Source organism: Syzygium oleosum, unplaced genomic scaffold (genome assembly GCF_021117445.2).
Source record: "Syzygium oleosum isolate NSW1041296 unplaced genomic scaffold, Sole_v2.1 Sole_v2.43, whole genome shotgun sequence".
NCBI lineage: Eukaryota > Viridiplantae > Streptophyta > Magnoliopsida > Myrtales > Myrtaceae > Syzygium > Syzygium oleosum.
This window is the reverse complement of record NW_026607527.1, coordinates 1372626-1395897: the sequence shown is the minus strand read 5'-3', so window position 1 is coordinate 1395897 and position 23272 is coordinate 1372626. Positions and strand designations below refer to the sequence as shown.

Sequence of the window (23272 nt, the reverse complement as noted above, 5' to 3'; positions counted from 1 at the left end):
AATGGTACCATTTTGATGCTCTGCTGATAACTATTGTTGTATGCAAATTCAATGAGATGCAAGTGTTCATCCCAACTTCCTCTGAAATCGACGACACAAGCTCGTAACATGTCTTCGAGCATCTGGATGGTCCTTTTCTGTTTGGCCATCTGCTTGTGGATGATAGGTAGTGCTGTATTGGAGTTTCGTTTCCATAGCGGTTTGAAGACTTCGCCAGAAAGTAGCAGTAAATTTGGGATCTCGATCCGAAGTGATCATCACTGGGATTCCATGTAGTCGCACTATCTGCTGAATATATAGTTTTGCATACTCTTCCGATCAGAAATCTTTTCATACTGCGAGAAAGTGAGCTGACTTTGTCAATCTATCAACTATCACTCGAATAAAATCATTTCCTCTTTAACTTCTTGGCAATCCCATTACGAAGTCCATTGTAATGTGTTCCCATTTCCACTCAGGGATTTCTAATGGTTGTAATAATCCTCCATGCTTGCAATGTTGTACCTTTATTTGTTGACACGTCAGGCATTTTGTAACGTGCTTGGCAATACCTCTATTCATGTCGTTCCACTGAAAATGTTGGCGTAGATTCTGATACATTTTAGTGCTGCCCGTATGAATACTATAATTACTTCTGTGGGCTTCCGTTAGGATCTCCTCCTTAAGTTGTTCGTCATTGGGTTCGCATAGGCGCCCATTGAACTTCAATATCCCGTCTTTAGTTACATGAAAGTCAGGTCTCTTCTTTTCTGGGAACCTTTTCTGAATTTTCTGAATCTCCGGGTCTGTCTGCTGCAGTGCCTTGGCCTTTGATAACACCTCTAGTTCAATTCTGAGAGCAGCTAAGTTTCAACCTTGCGACCATACTCCCTCCGGAACCTAAAAACTTTGATTTCTCATAAGGTGCCGACGGAGTCCTAAAAGCAACATCCGTCGATCCCTAGTCGACATCGTTTATGGTTGAGACTAGGATGGTATATGATCGTCTCCGAGCCTCTAAATTTCGTTCTTGATTAATGAAAACATCTTTAGCAAATACTTTCGCCGTTGTTTTTTTTTTGGTAAGGTAAGAAGTATATTAATTTTTCAATGCGCAACATACAGAGAGTGTAGCCGAACACAAAAACCTCGTACCTAAGGCGACACATAGGGGTGTCCCGATGGGTGCAAAGGTCTTGCGACTAAACAAAGCAGGGTAGCAACAAGTGCGCAACAAAAACAAAGGCCAAAACACTGGCCAGCAGAAAAACGAAAGCTAAATACAAGGCATCAACAGGAGATCACTCAAAGATAGAAGGCGAGATGCCCCAATTAACTTGGATCCTTCTATTACGGAGAGTGTCTTCAACAGGCTTAAAAGAGAGACCTTTATCCCTTACAACCTTAGCAAGGTGGTTGCGAAAGACCGGCAGAAAAAAGATCCGATTCCTGAATAAGATATGATTCCGTTCCATCCAAATGATATGGCACAGCGCACCAAGAGAAAAACGAGCAATGTGCTGGGGAAAGTTGTGACCACCAATGAAGCGGATGGCCCAACGGAGATTTTCTTGCCACGTACCATTTCGCCAAAAAAGGTTACACTTAGCTGCCTAGAAACGCGTAAGGGTACTCGTGATAGTGAACCCGAAGAACAAATGGTTAATAGAGTCTGGCCTACGTCGGCAATAAGCACATGCACCTTTCGACATTCTGTGATAACTCAACAATAAAACTTGCGTTGGGAGCCTATTGAGAGAGAGAAGCCACATCAAGAAACCATGTCTCGGTGCAATGTTGCAGTCCCACATGAACGAGTTCCAGGTCACAATCTGTCCCCTATTTTTTATCAGTTCCCAAGCCGAGGCAGTGGAAAAAACGCTCGAAGAATGTCCCTGCCAAACTACCCGATCACACCTCTCCCTGTCAAGAGCAGGGATAACTTCCGTCTAGGAGTTGATAGTTTCAAGTACATTTGACAGTTGCCAGTCCGAGAAATAGAAGTCCCGCACTAAAGCTGTAGCGCCCCCACCTCAGGATCATTAACGCGACATCCTGTTCATTGTTATCTTTCTTTACACACAAGCTGAAGCATAATTTCGGGGCAATCACATTCAGAACAACAGCGGAATTTAGACAAGCAGCATCATGAGCAAACCTTATGTTTACAGTGTATGCAAACATGTTTTAACAAGCCCTTCGGGCCATGGCAAACAACACATATTTCACACGCACTATGAATAGCAAAACTCGGCTTGGGTGATCCTATCCCCTCTACTTCGTCTTCTCGCTTCTAACTCCATCCACATCTCCTCCCCGTTTCCCGTCCGCATGGCCGATCTACACCCCACCCGTGGCATGCCCCGGAGCTGGCCTGCCTACACCGCCAAAAGGTCCATTGAACCCACATAGGGTGAACATCACCGAAATACCCATTCTGGGTAGTTTTACACGGTCCGGAAATGAGGCTGTCGTACTACTCATATCAAGTCCAAAAATTCTGAAATTAAAGTATGTAAAACTTCAAGATGTTTGGAGAAACTTTCAAGAAGGAAGTGTTTGGAAATTCGGATCACACAAGTCGCCACAAAAATAACAAAACGAAGGGGTACAAAGGATCCGAAATTGGGTTTTCCAGAACAAGAGTAAAAAAAATTGGTTCCAATTGAAAAACTACCAAACTTAAATCATAGCCATTTCCCGGGGACTGAAATTGAGGATGTTACAATTCTCCCTCTCTAAAAGAATTTCGTCCCCGAAATTTAAAACGTACCTGGGATTTAACTTACCTTTCCTTCCGAAGTGTGACACACCCCTCATTAATGACACCTTCATAAAGACATGGTCGCCTACCTGTAAGCGATTTCTGGCGCTTGTCAGCCTAACTCTTTTACCGATTTGTGCCGTCCTAAGTCTTTCTCTACTTATCTGGACAGCATCTATGGTGAGTTAGACTAGCTCCGGACCCGTGACCTTCTTTTCCCGACCTCGTTCCAACAGACTAGAGTTCTGCAAGCTTGACCGTATAATACCTCGAATGGTGCTATCTTGATGCTTTGTTGATAACCGTTATTACAGTTGGATTCTACCTTCCTTTCTGAAGGTAGCCCTGCTTAGGTTTTTCAGAAAACGCCGAAAAATTTCTTTATGGAAAAGTCTTCTAACTGTGACTTCCTCACGCTTCCGCTGCGCCACTCTGATTTATCTTTTACCAACCTTAAATATTTCTTATGCTTACTTGGATCTTTCGGGTATATTGAAATATCGTACATAAATACTATGATAAAATAGCACAAGTACAGTTCCAGTCACCCGATTTATCAAGTTTCCGTAATAACATTCTTGGAGTTTTCCGCTTCCTCTGGAGTAATTGCATAAATCCTTCCTTGAGCTGGAGGACGATTATCATGCGGTGGAACTCCGTTTTGTTGCATCACCTGTGGTTGTTGTGACTGCTTCACTTGTTGTCGTTGCGGGCAGTCCTTTATGCAGTGGCTTTGTTGACCACAGCCGAAACATGCTCCCGTTTGTTTTGGACACGGAGCATTTCCATGAAACCTTCCGCAAGTATGGCATGCATCGCCTGCAGTGGAAATTGGCTTTTGATTTTTTATCTTCTTGTTGGGAGTGGAGAAACGTTTTTCTCCCGACATCGGTCTCTTGTCATGATGCTGGTTGGATTGAGAAGCCAGATGATAGGGCATTCCTTAGTTAGTCACAGTGGCAGCTCGTTCCAAGGACTCTTTCTCCACCAGCTGGGCTCGTTCATACAGCTTGTTGTAATCCTTGGGGTTCAACGGCACCAATTGACTCCGGATGTCTGGGTTCAAACCATCTCAGAATCTTTTTGCCCTTTCCACTGGATCTTCAATAAATTTAAGGGCGTACCTCGACAGTTAAGCGAACCTTACTTCGTACTGGTCCACCGTCATGTTGTTCTGTTGAAGTTGCAAAAATTCCTTCATCTTTCGGTCACGAGCACATTCGGAAAAATACTTTCCATTGAATGCTTCAACAAAAGCATTCCAATTGACAGTAGCATTCTCTGGGAACACGATTTCCTTGGTCGCTTTCCACCAATAGCTGGCATTACCTTGCAGTTGATAGGCTGCTAAGATAACTTTCTCTTCCTCAGAACATCTCAAAAGCTCAAATGCCTTCTGGAGTTCATCGATCCAGGATTCCGCTTCTTCGGGATCTCCAGTTCCGATAAACTTCGGGGGTCGGAGCTTCAGGAATTGCTCGACCAATCCGTGCATCGTACGGCCACCATTTCCATTTTCATTTGCTGCCACATTCTCAGCATTAGGCATTCGTTGTTGGGCCTGCTGTCCCAACAGTTCTCCCACGGTCACTAGAGCCTGCAGAATTTCGTCTATTCGGGGGTCTTGATTTGACTTCCCCTTCGAGGTCGAGGTCGCAGCCGGGTCCCGAGCACTCATATTGGTATTCTAAGGGATCTTTCTACAACACAAGAATAGATCAGTGATCATAAACAAATATTAGCACACAACCTATTCAACCACAATCAATCATTCACATGCGCAGTGGTGTTTCCTAGCTAACTACCCCAACTTCAGCGCACCTTATCACTTCATATCTTTATTTCCGCTTGGATTTCAGAATCGTTCTCCCCCATTCAGTGCATAGTTCGGTTTCTTCCTCTCTTACCCATCATCCTAGAAGCCTGCCAGGAGCTGCACCTTGTTCAGGTCTTCAACCCCGGCGACCACTCTTACTAGAAGCCGCACCTTGATCAGGCCTCATGCCCCGACGTCCACTTCATAGCCAAGAGCCGCTCTTTGATCAGGTTCTACATCGGCGACCACTCCCCGCCCTCACCGGATCGGATCCTTTCAGGATTCCACAGCCTCTTCTTGGCTCAACACCGAACTTACACCTACTGGAGGGGAACCTGCTCTGATACCAAATTAGACTGTAACACCCCCATCTCAGGGTCATTAACGCGATCTCCCGTTCATTGTTATCTTTCTTTACACACAAGCGAAAGTATAATTTCGGGACAATCACATTCAGAACAACAGCGGAATTTAGACAAGCAACATCATGAGCAAACCTTATGTTTACAGTGCATGCAAACATGTTTTAACAAGCCTTTCGGGCCATGGCAAACAACACATATTTCACATGCACTATGAATAGCAAAACTCGGCTTGGGTGATCCTATCCCCTCTACTTCGTCTTCTCGCTTCTAACTCCATCCATATCTTCTCCCTGTTTCCCATCCGCATGGCCGATCTACACCCCACCCTTGGCATGCCCCGGAGCTAGCCTGCCTACACCGCCAAAAGGTCCATTGAACTCACGTAGGGTTCCAACCCATTCTCCGTCAGTGTAGCCATGCCATGCTACATACGGGTGAGGCACCAAGTCTATTAGGCCCTCATTGATCGTCACATACGACGTGATCCGGCGGTAGGCTCGGCCTTCTCGGGCATTTATCACGGTGAGCACTTCGGCTCTCATTTCCACGGGGTTGCCGAACCGGGTCGGGGGAGACGCCATTCTTTGGACCTGAAAAGGAAACAACAGGGGATGAGTCGGGGAGACTCAGCAAGTAAACCTACTAATATCAAGCGAGGACGAAGGGATCGCCGTTAGCACAAGTCGGCCCTTACCGCACCCGCATCGATGGCAGATCAATAGCAAAGTTCATACAAGAGAACATCAAGCATGGCTATAACATGTGCACCTTGCCATTTAAGTCTCGGTTCTATCTCCGAAACAAACGTTAGACACGAAACATGATTAAATCGAGAAATGAACCAACTACAACCAACTAAACGACCGAGAAACGGTCCAAGCAAACCGTGTCACAACGTATCACAACTTCCTTTCCAGATATTAGGAAGTTTACTTACACAACGACTAACAAAACTAGAGAACGAGTTAGAGACGGGTGAGCTCGAGTGATCTTCGAGCTTTCTCCTTGCTTGGCCGACTAATACGAGGCACACAAAGGCCAAACCGTGGGCTCTTGGGTAGAAACGAGGAGAAACATGGGTCGGTTCAGGACTTCTAGGGCGTGAGGCTTCTCGGGCCAAAACGTGAGAAAATCAAGAAACAAAAGGGAGAGGAAGATGGTGGATGGTGTTGGCGTGAGAATGGCGTGAGAATGAAGAAAGAGAGAGAGATGGCCGTGTGTGTGAAAAAGGGGAGGGGGGGCTTCTCCTACTTATAAGACTCCAAACTTGCTCCTCACTCAAGACCATTAATATTAGTCATGTTGATGGTGCCTCAAAGTCCAAGATAATTAATGATATTCATGATGATGGGGGCCTCAAAGTCCAATTTCCATTAAGGCTTGTCAAGATGAGAGTGACCTAGAAAAATCTAACCACAATTGGCTTCTAGATCTCTCTCTCTCTCTCTCTCTCTCTCTCTCTCTCTCTCTCTCGGCTAATCTCTTGAGCGGGCTCTCTCTCTCGGCTACCATTTTCCTTGGCCGACTCTCCTCTTGGTTCTAGCAATAATTGGTGTCCGAGGCATTAAATGCAAGGGACAACTCAGCTTATCTTCATTAATGGCATGTCATCATGATAGGGCCTCCAAAGTCTAAGGTCATTAATGCATGTCATGATGAAAGGGGTCCCTAAAGTCTTATGGCCAATAATGGAGGTTTCTTGAGGAAGATTTGACTAGGTCAAAGCTTATCTTCTAGTTTCTTCCCAATTAAACAAACGTGGAGCCTATTTTGGCCTTCTAGAAATGTCGGTTCGACTCACAATAACTCAGCACCATCGGGTTGCACAATAACAACTAATCGACATTTAAGTCGCAAACCCGCATCATAATCAATTCCATGATTTCCGAGGGTTTTCCACGACAAAACATGTATAATAATCTCGTTCAACCCGAGGTTCGGCACGGGAATGTCCTCAAATATCACCAAAAGACATCAAGTCGAGATTCCAACTTTCTCATATAGAAATTGATAAATCTTTGAAATCTGACAAAACCGGACAGCTTTGCACTGTTCACGAAATCGGACTTGAAAACATAGTAAATGGACTCCGAAAATTCTCAAATTTGAATATGTCATAAAAAAGGCCTTAACAAACATTTCTCATGAAGAAAAAAAATCGGAATCTTTCTGTAAACACCATTTTTAGTAGCTCAAAGACAGACTAAAAATAGTTTACTGGAACAGAATTCTTGTTTCTCAAAGTAAGATCTGTCCAGAATCCAAATCATCTTGAAAAATTCCCAAATTTATATATGTTATATAAAAAGAAGTTCTCAACATCTTTTGTGAAGGTAACTTTTCCAAAATTGTCCCAGAAAAGCTTGTAGAAAATAAAGAAAGGGTGAACATCACCGAAATACCCATTCTGGGCAGTTTTACACGGTCCGGAAATGAGGCTGTCGTACTAGTCATATCAAGTCCAAAAATTCTGAAATTAAAGTATGTAAAACTTCAAGATGTTTGGAGAAACTTTCAATAATGAAGTGTTTGGAAATTCGGATCACACAAGTCTCCACAAAAATAACAAAACGAATGGGTATAAAGGATCCGAAATTGGGTTTTCCAGAACAAGAGTAAAAAAAATTGGTTCCAATTGAAAAACTACCAAACTTAAACCATAGCCATTTCCCGGGGACTGAAATTGAGGATGCTACAAAAGCCCTTCTTGGGATACCAGAACGGTAAATGTCCCTATCAATGAATAGCTTATAAAGGGGGCCTCTGTGGTGCCAAAAATCAAACCAGAATGAAGTGGAAACTCCATTACCAATCTGCCATTTAATTGCAATTGAAATTCCTGGCGGATGTCAAGAATGTTTTCCATGTCCAGGAGTAGAAAGTTGGCTAGGAAGCAACCTAAAATTTTTTAATTTTCAGAAAGGTGGAGTGTATCCTCTTGCACCGTAACGACTCCTTATCCGTGAAGAGCACCTATATATGCTTGACCATTGCTGCATGATTACAATCAATGAGTCTATGAATACCCAAGCCATCTTCTTCTTTCGGGAGGCAAACAACACTCCAAGAGACTTTGGCACCTCCAACACCCAAATCCGGTCCTTTCCAAAGAAATTGTCTGAGAATCAACTTAATCCTCGATAATATAGACAGAGGGAGAGTGAAGATGCTAGCCCAGAATACATGTATGGCATGAAGGACCGACTTAATAAGTTGTAGACAGCCAGCAAAAGATAGGAATCGCTGAGACCAAGAGCGTGCTCCAGCGGTAATGGAGTTCACCAGAGAGCTACACTTAGACTTGCTCAGCCTAGAAGCAGTAACGGGTACCCCAAGATACTGAAAAGGGAGTGTACCTTCATGAAAGCCGAAGGATTGCAGAATCTGATCTTGTACAGCCGCCGACCCACTAGAGAAGAAGATCTCACTTTTATTAACGTTCGACTTTAGACCAGACTACCTAGAGAATAAGTCCAGGCCATCCTTCAAAAGAGTGGTTGAAGCCATATTTGCCTCAACGAAGAGGAGGACATCATCGGCAAAGAACAAGTGAGTTAGGCTAGTGGCCTTACACCACCAAAAGAACTTGAATCCCGATATCCGTGTTTGAGCATTGGGGATGCTAGTGAACACTTCCATAGCTAGGGTGAAGAGGTAGGGAGACATAGGATCCCCTTGTTGAATACCTCTACCACTAGCAAAGAAACCATGGAGATCACCGTTAATGGCAATCGAAAATTTCGGGGAGGTTACACACTTCACGATAAGCTTGATGAACATCCGAGGGAAGCCAAAAGTTTACAAGACTATCTCCAGAAAGCCCCAGTCAATAATATCATAAGCCTTCTGAAAGTCAACCTTGATAGCGCATTTCGGTAAATAAGGCTCGTGATGAAAACCAGTGAAAAGTTCTTAGGCAAGTGGGATATTGTCACCAATCCTCCGCCTTTTAACAAAGGCGTTCTGGGGACGGCTAATAATAGAAGGCAGCACAGAAGCAGTTCTATTCGCCAAAATCTTGGTTATTCACTTATAAACTGTGTTGCAGCACGCAATGGGCCGAAAGTCATTCATAGCGGAAGCATTGGGCACCTTCGGCACAAGCGCGAGTATAGTAGTATTGGTCTCCTTAAGCAAGGAACCAGATTGAAAGAAATCCTTGATATCCAACGTGACAAAAGGACCCACAATTTCCCAAGATGATTTAAAGAAATCGACATTGAAGCCATTAGGGCCTGGGGCCTTACCTTTAGCAAGGGAGAACATAGTGTTACGGATCTCAATATCAGTCACCTCCCGAGAGAGAAATTGAGTCTGATTATCATCAAGAACGCGCTCAACCACAGCCCAAATATCCTCAATAGTTGGTCGAACGGTTGAAGAGTTAGCAGCAAGTAAATTCTCAAAATGTGAAACAATATGATGCTGGACTAAACTCGGGTCAGTGAGGACAGCACCATCATTGTCGGATACCGATAGAATACGATTATGAATGTGCCTCTTGTTGACAAAATTGTGAAAGTACTTCATGTTTCGGTCTCCTTCAATCAACTATTTAATCCTCTACTTCTGTTTGAAGAAAGATTCCTCTTGGAGTCTAAGTTCCGAGAAAACCTGGAGCTGTTCCTTTTCAAGATTTGCTAAGACCCGGTTAAGGGGGTCAATGGCAAAAGTATTTTGAGTAGAAGTTAAAACAGAACTGGCCTGGGCGGTGCGGGTCGAGATATCAGAGAAAGATTCCCTGTTAAGTTGTTTGAGGTGCCCTTTGAGTATCTTAAGCTTCTGGCATAATATGAACATGGGAGTTCCAGCAACTTGGGATTCCCACACCTGAGTGACAATAGTCGAGAAAGATGGGTGAGACATCCAGTAGTTGCAAAATTTGAACGGTTTCCTGGTTGATAGGGAAGGCACAATTCCGATAATCATAGGAGTGTGATCAGAGACTCCCGGAGCCAAGAACATAGCCTCCGAGAAGGAAAATGCTCTGCTCCATTGCTCGTTAATGAGGACTCTATCAATCTTCCTTTGCTTACGAAGAGCGCTAGAGAAGATCAACTAAGTAAATCTATGACCAATAAATCTTAAATCATCAAGGCCTGCTTGGTCTAAGCAAGTGCCGAGTTCATCAAATACAGGGATCTAAACATTAGAGCTGCCTAATCTATCCGAATGGTGTAGGATGGCATTAAAATCGCCATCAACTAGCTAGGGATCAGTAGCAAATAGAAGACTCGATTGGACAAGATCAGACCAAAGAGTTCGCTGAGCAACAAAGGTGTGTTCCCCATACACGACCGAAATATAGCAATTCTTATTCATAGCCAATAGACGCAAGTGCCCGTGAATAACCTGAGAGGACATAGAAAGAACTACCAGCTCTACCGCTTGAGGTTTCCATCCAATCCAAATTCTTCCACGAGGAGAGAAATTATACTTAGAGGTCTACATCCAACCCGGCATCAACCCAGCATAAATCTTATCAAAAAGAGACGGATTGACCTTTGTCTCAAAGATACCAACACAAGAAAGATTATTAGATCTAACAAGGGATATAATCTCAGTCTATTTCAGGGGGTCTATAAGACCCATAATATTCCATACTCCAAAAAACATATATACAAGGAAAGGAAGAGACAACCGCCTTTTCGTGCCACCCCGTTTCTTAGACTTCGGATTGGCTACCTTAGCAGTCAAATGGCTGCTCTCAGGATTAGGGATAACCATTGCGGGATCAGGAGGAATAGGGTCTTGGCTGCCAGGGTCGGGATCACCTCCTTGATGCAACAAGGATCTCGATCTAGTATTCGGCGGGGCAGGGGAAGGGGAATCCTCCTTTAAGTCACTGCCAACATTGCTGGCTATATCCCCTTCGATGTCTTCCGAGTTAGACGATGCCGCAAAAGTGGCCCGAGAATTCATATCAAAGTCCGGAAGGGTATGTACACCCGCAATAGCAAAACTGTGTACGGGGTCAAGAGTATCTGAACCTAGAACAGGGGAGGTCGCCAAGGTAGAGATTCTCGAGTGCACCACACCATGCCTCTTCCTGACTGTCTCCTACGTACCATCCACCAAAGGAGGAACATCATCACTAACAACTGCTTAATGTTGGCGCCTTAAGAATAACAGTGGGCATTTCACTGGTTGGAGCACATCTATGGCCGAATATACCACAAGCCATACACGACATAGGTCACCACTCATACTCCACCTTGATCGACCAAATATCATCATTCAAGATGACATCAACAGAGTCAAGCAAAGTCTGAGTCGCCTTGATCTCAATGCACACTCTAACATATGAAATCATTTTCATCTTTTCCGTTTGCTTATCCACATGCAAAGGTTTCCCAATTGCACTAGCCACCGCACTAATTCCCGATGCAGACCACAAAGCATAAGAAATATTTCTCAGTTTAACCCATACGGGTAAAGCCTCATGTTGGTTTTTCTTTAGCTTCAATGCCGGGTGCCATTGTTGGAGTATCATTGGCACCCTGAGGATAGTAATTGGACCACTATCCAAAATTTTCCAACGAAAAGCTTCATCAGAAATATGAAAGAAGAAAAAACCATCAACATTTGCCAAGACATCAACTACATGTGTCCCTCATACATTTTTTACCGCATTCTCAGTCATCTTAAAAGGTAATGTCTTGCCAACATAGTAGCCGACTAAGCATTCCATCCACTTCGGGTTGGTATCCTCTAGAATCTCTTCAAAAATTTTAACAACCGGTTTACCATCAATCATAGAGGGTGAGATATAGGATAGAGTATACCCCTTCTCGGCGGACCTAGCAACAGCAGCAGCCCATGAGCACCGAGTAGGTTGCTGCATTAGGTCTTGGAGGGGTGGCTTGGCGAATGCTTCCCCCTGCTGCGGCTTCACCTAGCCATAGGCCCTGTTTTTCCTTGCGAGTCTTTGTTCGTCCCAGCATCAACAGAATCACTTCGATGTGGGTTGGACGAATTCCTTCCACGGCTACGACCGCGACTATTAGGACGTTGTCTCTGCTGAGCTTGAATTATATCAGTGGAAGCACCCGCTCCTTCTAAACCAGTAGAGAATTTCACCTTCGCCGGTTCCATAGGGGCAGACCGCGGGATAGCTTCAATCGAGCCAAAATTAACAACAGAGGGATACTTAGAAGGCACCTTAGCTTGCTTGACTTTTGCCTTAACCATAGAAGGCTTCGGCAGAGCTCACGAGAAGTGAGTTTTTCTGCCATGGATTCCATTACTCCAGATCTACCATGGAGCACGCAGGGGAGCACTGAGCAAGAATTCTACCGTATGGATCAAAGATGAGGTGGAAGCGACTACCATCACCGAATCACAGCCAACACTAGCAGGCCGAGCTTCAGGAACAGCAAATACACCCGAATGCAGAGTAAGACTTGGGAAGATCACCAGATCTACCAACCAGCCAGCCAGGAAACACCGAGCGAGGATTCCAACGGTTAAAAGTGAGGATACCAACTGGCGAATCCCGATCCCGAAGCTCAGAAGAAACTGACGGGCAGATTGACCAGGAACATAGTAAGGCAGACGGGTGAATAGTATCGCGGGCACCAACAAATCGAAAGAGAAACGAGGGAGACCTGATATGAACAGTACCAGGCGCTGGAGAAAAGCATATGCTTTCGCAGTTGTTTTTTTTTTGGTAAGGATGCTTTCGCAGTTGTTTTTTTTTTTTGTAAGATAAGTAGTATATTGACTTTTCACAAAGGAAGATACATAACAAGAGTCGTACACAAAAACCTCGTACCTAATGAGATACTAAGAGTATCCAAGGGGTACAAAGGTGTAACGACCAAGCAAAGAAAGGGACCTCCAAACGGAGTCGAGGACAAACCGGCAATACATCAACCAAAGAGGGATGAAATCAAGAAAAAACAGGGGGGGGGGGGGCTAGGAAGACCTAGAAGTGTCCTCAAAAATAGAGGGGGAGATGTCCCACGCTGTTTGCAATCTCCTATTGCGGGGATGATCTTCGACACGGTGGAAAGTGAGGCCCTTATCTTTGACAACCTTCATGAGGTGCTTGATTAGAGCCGGCACAAAGAGAGATTTACTGTGGAAGAGGATGTGGTTCCGTTCCGTCCAAATGATATGACAAAGCGCCCCAAAAGAGAATCGAGCAATACGGTGGTGAAAGCTCTGACCTCCAAAGTTCTGTTTGGCCCAGAGGATGGTTTCTTGCCACGAACCATTCCGCCATGATAGGTTGCACTTGGATGCCTATACGAGCGCGATCGACCCCGTAATGGAGCATCCAAAGAAGAGATGATCAATGGAGTCTGGCCTACATCGACAAAAGGGACACATCCCTTCCAAGATTCTGTGATAAGATAGAAGAAAAACCTGAGTTGGGAGGTGGTTGAGCGTTATAAGCCAAAGAAGGAAGCTGTGTCTCGGCGCTAGAGACCGGTCCCACACGAAAGAATGCCAATGGACCACTTGTCCGGCGGTTCTAATGTTCTCCCAGCCAGAGCAAAAGAGAATTCCCCGTTGGGGTGCCCTTGCCACACGAACCGGTCCCTCCTGTCCTCAACAAAGGTGGGGATAGCTTCCGGCCAAGCTATGATGGAGTTCAGAACTGTTGATGGTTGCCAAACTTGAGAGAAGAAGTCCCAAACTGTTACATGTCTCGGAATGCTGGATCGGTAGATGTCTCTATCCGTGAAAAATTTGTATAACGAACCTCTATCATGCCATGGGTCAAACCAAAAGGATGTTGATCTCCCATTTCCAATCCGCCATTTGAAAAACAAAAAGTGGTCAGCTCGGGTGTCTAGGATTTTCTTCCAAACCCAAGAGCAAAAGGTGGGTTTCAAGGCTACCCAAAAATTCTTGTTCTTCAGGAAGGTAGAGTGGATCCATTTGCACCACAGAGATTCGTTATCCGTAAATAAGATCCAAATTTGTTTAAGCATGGCTGTCCGATTACAATCTAACAACCTACGGATCCCCAATCCACCCTCATTTTTGGAAAGACAAACCCCTCCTCCCATGGAACTTTAGCGCCACCCACACCCAAATCCGGTCCTTTCCACAAAAATTGTCTTAGGATCAACTCAATTCAGGACAAAACAGACTTCGGCAAGGAGAAAACAGAAGCCCAGTAGATATGAATAGTATGCAGAACTGATTTAATTAGTTGAAGCCGCCCAGCAAATGATAAGAACCGATGGGACCAAGAGCGGGCTCTAGCCGTAATGGCGTTAACCAATGCATTACAATCAGCCTTGCCAAGTCTAGATGCAATGACGGGAACGCCTAAGTATCGAAAAGGTAACGTACCTTCTTGAAATCCCATAATCTGCCGAATGTGTTGATGTAAATCATCGGATCCTCCCGAGAAAAAGATCTCGCTTTTGTTTTCATTTGGCATTAATCCGGACCAACTTGAGAATAGGTCGAGTCCCTCCTTCAAGACATTAATAGAAGCTATGTTTGCCTCAACGAACACAAGGACATCATCGGCAAAGAAGAGGTGAGTCAGCTGCGTGGCTTTGCATCGCTAGAAATACTTGAACCGCGGGAGCTTTGTTCTAGCGTTGATGATTCCGGTGAGTACCTCCATAACAATGATGAAGAGGTAGGGCGATATAGGGTCTCCTTGGCGAATACCCCTACTACTAGCAAAGTAGCCATGGAGTTCACCATTAATAGCTACCGAGAACATAGGAGAACTAACACAGGCCATGATTAGCTTGACAAACAAAGGAGGAAAACCGATGGCTAGTAAAGCCAGCTCAAGGAATCCCCAATCAATAGTATCATAGGCTTTTTGAAAATCAACCTTGATTGCACATTTCGGTAGGTAAGGATCATGATGGAATCCCGCAAAGAGCTCCTGGGCGAGCAAGATATTATCACTAATCCTCCGTCCTTTGACAAAAGCATTCTGGGTGGGACTGATAATAGATGGAAGCACACATGCCATTCTATTGGCAAGGATCTTGGTGATGCATTTATAAATTGTGTTGCAACACGCTATAGGCCGAAAATCATTCATGGCGGAGGCATTGGGAATCTTCGGCACTAGGGTGAGAATGGTATAATTTATCTCTTTGAGCATAGATCCATACGCAAAGAAATCTTTTATAGCTATAGAGATAGACGGACCAACAAATATCCCATGAAACTTTAAAGAATTCCACATTGAAACCATCAGGGCCAGAGGCCTTACCTTTAGCCAGGGAAAACATGCTGTTTCGGATTTCAAGGTTCGTTACAGGGCGAGATAGAAACCGGACTTGGTTCTCATCCAAAGTATCCCGGAACAGCTCCCGCAAAGCAGGGATTTCAGGTCTAACCACCTGGGTATTTCCATTAAGCAAAGCCTGGAAGTGTTGAACAATATGCTGCTGGAACACCTGCGGTTCAGAGAGGGTAGATCCATTATTATCCACCACCGATATAATACGATTGCAGAGATGCCTCCTGTTTACATAATGGTGAAAGTACTTGGTATTTAGATCCCCTTCCTTCAACCATTTGATCCGCGATTTCTGCCTGAAGAATGATTTTTCTTGAAGTCTCAGCTCAGAGAAGGATCGGAGCTACTCCTTCTCAAGCTCAGCCAAGACGTGATTCCGGGGGTCAGCCTCAAGAGCTTCTTGGGTGCGAGCTAAGGCTACCCTGGCATGGGCAGTACGGGAGGAGATATCAGAAAAAGAATCTCTATTCATCTATTTGAGCCGCCCTTTTAAGAGCTTAAGTTTCTGGCAGACCATGAACATCGGTGTCCCCACAATCCATGCCTCCCAAGCCTGGGCAATGATGGTTAAGAAAGCCGGGCGTGTCATCCAGAAGTTAAAGAACTTGAAGGGCTTCTTGGAGTTCGGAGGGGTCATAAGTCTGATGAGAATAGGCGTATGGTCCGAGACTCCAGGTGCAAGGAAAGATGCCTCAGAGAAGGAGAAAATATTGCTCCAATGTTCGTTAACAAGGACACGATCAATCTTCCTCTGTTTACGGAATTCCCTAGAAGACGCAGACCAAGTAAACCTGTGTCCAACATACCGAAGGTCATCCAAACCCGCTTGATCAAGGCAATCATCAAACTCGTTAAAAGCCAGGATCCAAGCATTTGAGCTGCCAACTCTGTCCGAGTGCGTACGAATGACATTGAAGTCCCCCGCCACCAGCCAAGGGACATTACTAAAAGAGGCACTGGACTGAACAAGGTCAGCCCAAAGAGCTCGCCGGGAACCAAAAGAGTGTTCACCATAGACCACCGAAAAGATGCAAGACTTATTAATGGACAAGAGCCGCAGATTGCCATAAATGACTTGATTAGAGGAGGCTATAATCATAAGTTCAATGAACCGGGTGTCCCAACCAACCCAAATCCTACCACGGGGTGATGATTCATAGTTGGAAGTCCACTTCCAACCAGGTAAGAGCCCAGTCGAAATATCATAAAAAAGGGATATATTAACTTTCGTCTCAATAATACCAAGGCAAGAGATGTTATTAGATCTAACAAAGGATCTAATTTCCGCTTGTTTGAGGGGGTCAACTAGACCCCTAATATTCCAAACTCCAAAAAACATATGTACAAAGATAGTATGTAGGGTTACCTCTTTTTCTTGCCAGGCCGTTTCTTTAAGGATTTCGGGATGGCCTTCTTTTCTGTGGAAGGACTACTCTCAGAGACTGTGACAGATTGGGTAGCCACTTGTTGCTGAGCTAAGGGACTAGGCTCTCGAGTAATAGGGCTGTGATCCATCTTTGGAGCTAGCATCACTCTCCCTCTCGTAAGAGGAGGGTCAATGGGAGGGAGGGGCACATCCTCATCACTACCTATCTCACTAGCAACTTCATTCTCACTTTCCGAATCAGATGACGCCACAGGGGTGGCCTGGAGTGACCGATCCAGGTCCTTTCGGTTCTGTATGGCCGTCTCCTCCAGATTTGATATCAAAAGCGACGCCACCTTGTCCGTTTGAATGGGGATCGATGGAGGAGGGTCCTTGTGTTTCAAGTTACCCTTCTTTGTTTGCACCTTCACCCATCCCTCTTCCGATTGTTGAGGAGCCACTTCAGCACTAACAATGGACGGAACCTTCTGGATCTCGTCAGAAACACTTCTGGTAGGCTCACATTTGTGACAAAAAATGCCACAGATTTCACATGCCTTTGGTCTCCATTCATATTCAACTTTGATGAGGCGCAATGTACCATTAAGAATGACATCAACTGAATCAGCTAGAGGCTGAGTAGCCTTAATCTCAATACATACCCTGGCGAAAGAGATCATTTTCATTTGTTCTGTCTGCAAATCAACATATAATGGTTTCCCAATGGTACTAGCCACTGCACTGATTCCGAAAGCAGACCAGAGGGCGTACGGGATCGACCTTAACCTGACCCATACAGGAAGAGCTTTGTGCTGCCCTTGTTTAAGTTCCAGGCCCGGATGCCATTGTTGTAATATCATTGGCACCCTAAGAAGAGTAATAGGGCCCCCATCAATGATTCTCCGACGAAAGGAATCATCCGGAATGTGAAAGAAGAAGAATCCTTCATCATTGGCCATAACATCTACAACATATGGTCCCCACATTTTCTTAACCAACTCCTCGGTTAGTTTGAAGGGCAATTTCTTTCCTACATAGTATCCAACCAGGCATTCCCTCCATTTCGAGTTGGCATCCTCAAGGATAGCATCAGAAATTTCTACCAAAGGTCTACCATTTATATTGGAAGGATGGACATAAGAGAGGTTATAACCTTTCTCATATGTCCTTGTAATGGTAGCCCAGGATCGCATTGCAGGTTTTGGCTCCCGTTGTGGTCCTTTAGAGGAGGTCCTTGCTCTGCTCTGGTTACCTCCTTGCTGTCCTTCACCATTCAGATTGGGAGGTTGGGACATTGAGGGTCTAATAGCAGCAATAGAAGACCCACCATCTTTTGGGGTTGCAGCATTACGGGGTTGCTTTGAACGAGCTCGCCCTCTGCTCTGGCTTCGTCTATTAGTACGGGTGTTAACCTGTTCATAGGTTATCGGCATGCCCATACCCACATTTTGAGCAGCCAAATTGCTACTGTTAAGATCAACCTGAGCACTTGGGCAAACATCATTGCTAGTGCCCTCTATCCGGGACTCAGGGAGATGTTGTGAAAGCATCTTAATCTGGTTCTCTATTCTCTTAGCCACAACAGGCTTGGGAAGGGGAAATTCATTCACAGACATAGTAGAGGATTTCGTGGCATCTCACACCAAATCCATAAGAGAAGAGATACGAGTAACTAACCAAGGAATCCGAGTAACCCAGCAAAATGGGGGTTGAGGCGACCGTGTAAGAGGGGTCTTCCAAGGATGAAAGGCGACCTCTTGGGGCAAAGCACAGGTTCAGATTCCATACAGAAACCTAGAAACCACCGAAGAATAGAATCAGGAATCTTTCCAGAGCATGGAATCCCAAATCTATTCCACGGGTCACATCACTAAACAAGAAGAGAAATCGTTCGGTGGGATGATAAAGGCAACCGAGAGGATCCTTGGTTCCAAAAATCAGCCCCAAAAACCACCGGAATTGGACTGAGCCAGCAGTTTCCCAACGGGTGAACAGTGATCGCGAAGCTCAGAAAACGCACCAGAGCTGCGAATCCAGATCTGATCCTCAGGCCTCAAGACTCCACAAGAGGAGAAACCGTTTGGAGGGATGATATAGGAGGTAGGGAGGATCCTTGTCTCCAAAAATCAGCCCCAACGGACGCCGGAAGTGGCCGGAATTAGTGGATTTTCACCGGGTGAACAGTACCCGCGAATTGCACAGGCGGGAGCATTTCAAGCTGGGCGCGTGAACAATGCGCGAGAGGGTTGGGCGCAAATGAAAAGTATGCTTTCGCAGTTGTTCGTCTTTCATAAATCCAAGAATTTTTCCTCTGACTATGAAATACGAATGCCCCCAATTGTTCCTATTAATCATTACTCCAATCCCGAAGGCCAACGTAATAGGACCGGAATCCTATGATGTTATCCCATGCTAATATATATATATAGAGCGTAGGCTTGCTTTGAGCACTCTAATTTCTTCAAAGTAACAACACCGGAGGCACGACCTGGCCAGTTAAGGCCAGGAGCGTATCGCCGATAAAAGGGACGAGCCAATCGGTGTACACCGTGAGGCAAATCGGTCGACCCAACCCAAGGTCCAACTACGAGCTTTTTAACTGTAACAACTTAAATATATGCTATTGGGGCTGGAATTACTGTGGTTACTGGCACAAGACTTGTCCTTCAATGGATTCTCGTTAAGGGATTTAGATTGTACTCATTCCAATTATCAGACTCAAAGAGCCCGGTATTGTTATTTATTGTCACTACCTTCCCATGTTAGGATTGGGTAATTTGCGCGTCTGCTGCCTTCCTTGGATGTGGTAGCCCAGGCTTCCTCTCCGGAATCGAACCCTAATTCTCCGTCACCCGTCACCACCATAGTAGGCCACTATCCTACCATCGAAAGTTGATAGGGCATAAATTTGAATTATGCGTCGCCGGCACGATGGCCGTGCGATCCGTCAAGTTGTCATGAATCTCAGAGCAATGGGCAAAGCTCGCGTCGACCTTTTATCTAATAAATGCATCCCTTCCAAGAGTCGGGGTTTGTTGCACGTATCAGCTCTAGAATTACTACGGTTATCCGAGTATCAAATACCATCAAACAAACTATAACTGATTTAACGAGCCATTTGCAGTTTCACAGTCTGAATTAGTTCATACTTACATATGCATGGCTTAATCTTTGAGACAAACATATGGCTACTGGCAAGATCAACCAGGTAGCATTCCTTCACAATGTCCGCCAAGCATGATCCATCATGAAGCCCGAGAGCTCCACGTAGTCAAAGATGAGGCAAGAGCGTCATTCCAGTAAAGCGATAAATGCTTAGAGATTTGGGAACAAGGGCTAATGACCCCTTACCCATGAAGAAAGTTCCGCATTTGAGAGAACAAGCAGGCACTCGCGGTCCATCCGAACAATCACATGAGATATTCGTAGAACGCAAGCCCTGCTATCTAGTCCAACCAAGCATCCAAAAGGATGTTGTGATGGAAAGGACAACGTAATGCACAACTTTCCATCGCAATAGGTATGCAACACAGGAACCCCTATTTTGCATCCAACGTTCGTTCGTGGAGCAATAATTCATCGAAAGTGAGGGAAGCAGTTTGATGCACCAGCACGGAGCCTGCCAACACACACATTCTTGTCATCTTTCACACACCATCGCGTACACTGGAAGTAAACCAAGCCGACTAATCCATAACTCTCCAAGCATGAGAACTTGAGGATCACACGGACTCATCGAACGAGGCCACATCCGCACTGCTTGACACGAGAACAGCAAGATCTTGTCCCTAATCGTGGCTTCAATCTCCGTCCCTATCTCGCTTCCCCTTGGCCATTAAGGCCTCAGTCATGGTGTGATCTCGGCTCAAATCAGGACTTGATCGTGGGACAATCATTGCACCATCGTAGCTTATTCACTCACGCCGCGAGGCATGGTCTCATCTTACCGAAGGGAGTCATGGATTCATCGATTCCCAAGGAACTCGATCATCGATTCATCTTGTATGGTCGCTTGGCTTGTCGACGACCCATGCACTCGGCCATGATACTTGCGTGAGGGGAGCCATGCGATGCACGGGTCATCCATCCGTCCATCCATCTTTGTTTAGAGGTGCTCTATTTGATCGGTCATGACTTATTTCATCGGTCATTGATCCATGTTATGACTCAATCTTATGCCCATAACATAGGTCCATGCATTGCCCAACAATTGTCCGAAGGCTGATCATGGCCTTCGAGCACCTCGACCCCCTAAAGAGCCCTATGAGCACGGGTCATCCGTCCGTCCATCCATATTTGTTTAGAGGTGCTCTATTTGATCGGTCATGGCCTATTTCATCGGTCATTGATCTATGTTATGACTCAATCTTGTGCCCATAACATAGGTCCATGCATTGCCCAACAATTACTCGAAGGCCGGTCATGGCCTTCGAGCACCTCTATCCCCCTAAAGAGCCTTATGAGCAATTTTGCTCTCAGCAAGAGGAGACATTCACCATGTTTGAGATGGCATCACGTCTCTAAAAAAATATAGAAATTGAATTTTGATGAGATTTTTTGCAGGGATGCTTAGAAAAATGTGAACTAAATTATAGATGCATCAAAAAAAAATTTGACACTTTGTAAATATTTTTTTTATTTTTGGTATTTAAAAAATTATAAAAATTAGGAAAAATAGTTAGGAGGTGGGAAAACAAATGGGGGAGCTATTTGATGACTCAAACAAAATTTAGGAAGAAGAATGGATTCAATTGGATGAGAAATGATCGGTAAAGTAGCGATCGGTTCCATGAGCCTCGTGCGAGACCGATGCACTCAGCCATGAGCCTCGTGCAGGACCGATGCACTCGGCCATGATCATCGGCCACGTCCCATGTACTCGGCCACCATGCTCGGGCACGACGCACGGCCATGAACGATGCCCGGGCACGATGCACGAGCACGACCCTCGGCCATGAATGAACGATGCACAGGCAGGATGCATGGTCATGAATGATCCACGGGCACGATGCACGGCCATGATCATCGTCTACGTCCCATGTACTCGGGCACGATGCTCGGGCACGACGCACGGTCATGAACGATGCCCGGGCACGATGCACGGGCACGACCCTCGATCATAAACGAACGATGCATAGGCAGGATGCTCGGCCATGAATGATCCACGGGCACGATGCACGGCTATGACGCTCAGCCATGAACAATGCATGGGCACGACGCTCGACCACGAACAATGCACGGGCACGAACACGGCCTCGGCCATGAACGATGCATGGGCACGACGCTCGGCCATGAACAATGTGTGGGCAAGAGCACGGCCATGAACGATGCACGGGCACAATGCACGGGCACGAAGCTCGGCCATGAACGGTGCATGGCACGATGCACGGGCACGAGCACGGCCATGAACGATGCACGGGCACGATGCACGGCCACGAACGATACACGGGCACGATGCACGGGCACGAACGATGCACGGGCACGATGCACGGGAACGATGCTCGGCCATGAACGATGCACGGCACGATGCACGGGCTGCCATTGCAATCCGCATTGGTCCATGCCTCGAGTCGATCGGCAGACCGGCTCACACCGTTCCACATCTGACCGAGGCATATTGCTGGCCCTCATCCGTTTCCCTTCCGATAATTTCAATCACTTTTTGACTCTCTTTTCAAAGTCCTTTTCATCTTTCCCTCACGGTACTTATTTGTTATCGGTCTCTCGCTCATATTTAACCTTGGACGGAATTTACTGCCCGATTAGGGCTGCATTCCCAAAAAGCCCGACTCGCTGACAGTGCCTCATGGTGCGACAGGGTCCAAACACGACGTGGCTCTCACCCTCTCTAGCGCCCCCTTCTAGGGAACTTGGGCCCGGTCCGTCACTAAGGATGCTTCTCCATACTACAATTTGAATGCCGAGGGCGTCCGATTCTCATGCTGGGCTTTTCTTGGTTCGCTCGCCATTACTAGGGGAATTCTTATTAGTTTCTTTTTCTCCGCTTATTGATATGCTTAAACTCAGCGGGTAGCCCTGTTTGACCTGGGGTCGTGTTGGTGAAAGGTAGATTCGTGGTGCATGTGCATGAGCGACACGCATGACATTGATCATTGGGGTCTCGTCAACCACCGAATGTTGTGGTGCTAATTGCTCCAATGCTCGATTTTGGGCCAACCAGGACAAGGTCATCTCGGGAGACCAACATATGCACCCAAGTCCCGCCCGCCCAATTCAAGGCTAGGGGTTAGGGGCAACGCCATGTGTGACACCTAGGCAAACGTGCCCTCAACCGAAGCTTCAGGCGCAACTTGCATTCAAAGACTCGATGGTTCACGGGATTCTACAATTCACACTAAGTATCGCATTTCACTACTTTCTTCATCAATGGAAGAGCCGAGATATTCGTTGCCGAGAGTCGTTATGAATAATAGGAGATTGCATGGCATCCCGCACACGCACCATGTCTGGGGTGGCGGGAGCATCGCTCTCTTGTTGAAGTTCCTTGGCGCATTCCGCACCGGGGTTTGTTGTGCTGCCGAGAAAAGCCCGAGCGCTCGTAGGTACCCGTGCCATCCAAGCGTCTGGGGAAGTTAGGCGAGGCCCGCTGTCCCCATTGAGTTTGTTATTGGTTCTCTGGGCATTCTGCTAGGTAGGATTCGACAATGATCCTTCCGCAGGTTCATCTACGAAAACATTATTACGACTTCTCCTTCCTCTAAATGATAAGGTTCAGTGGACTTCTTGCGAT

General features: G+C 45.8%; 1 non-coding gene across 1 annotated transcript; it reads right to left on the bottom strand.

Annotated features, from left to right (window-relative positions):
* Nucleotides 1-22787: 22787 nt before the first annotated feature.
* LOC130136226 (5.8S ribosomal RNA) lies at nt 22788-22941 on the bottom strand. Its single transcript, XR_008815220.1, has one exon. It is a non-coding gene; the product is annotated as a 5.8S ribosomal RNA (ribosomal RNA).
* Between the last annotated feature and the right edge of the window lie 331 nt (nt 22942-23272).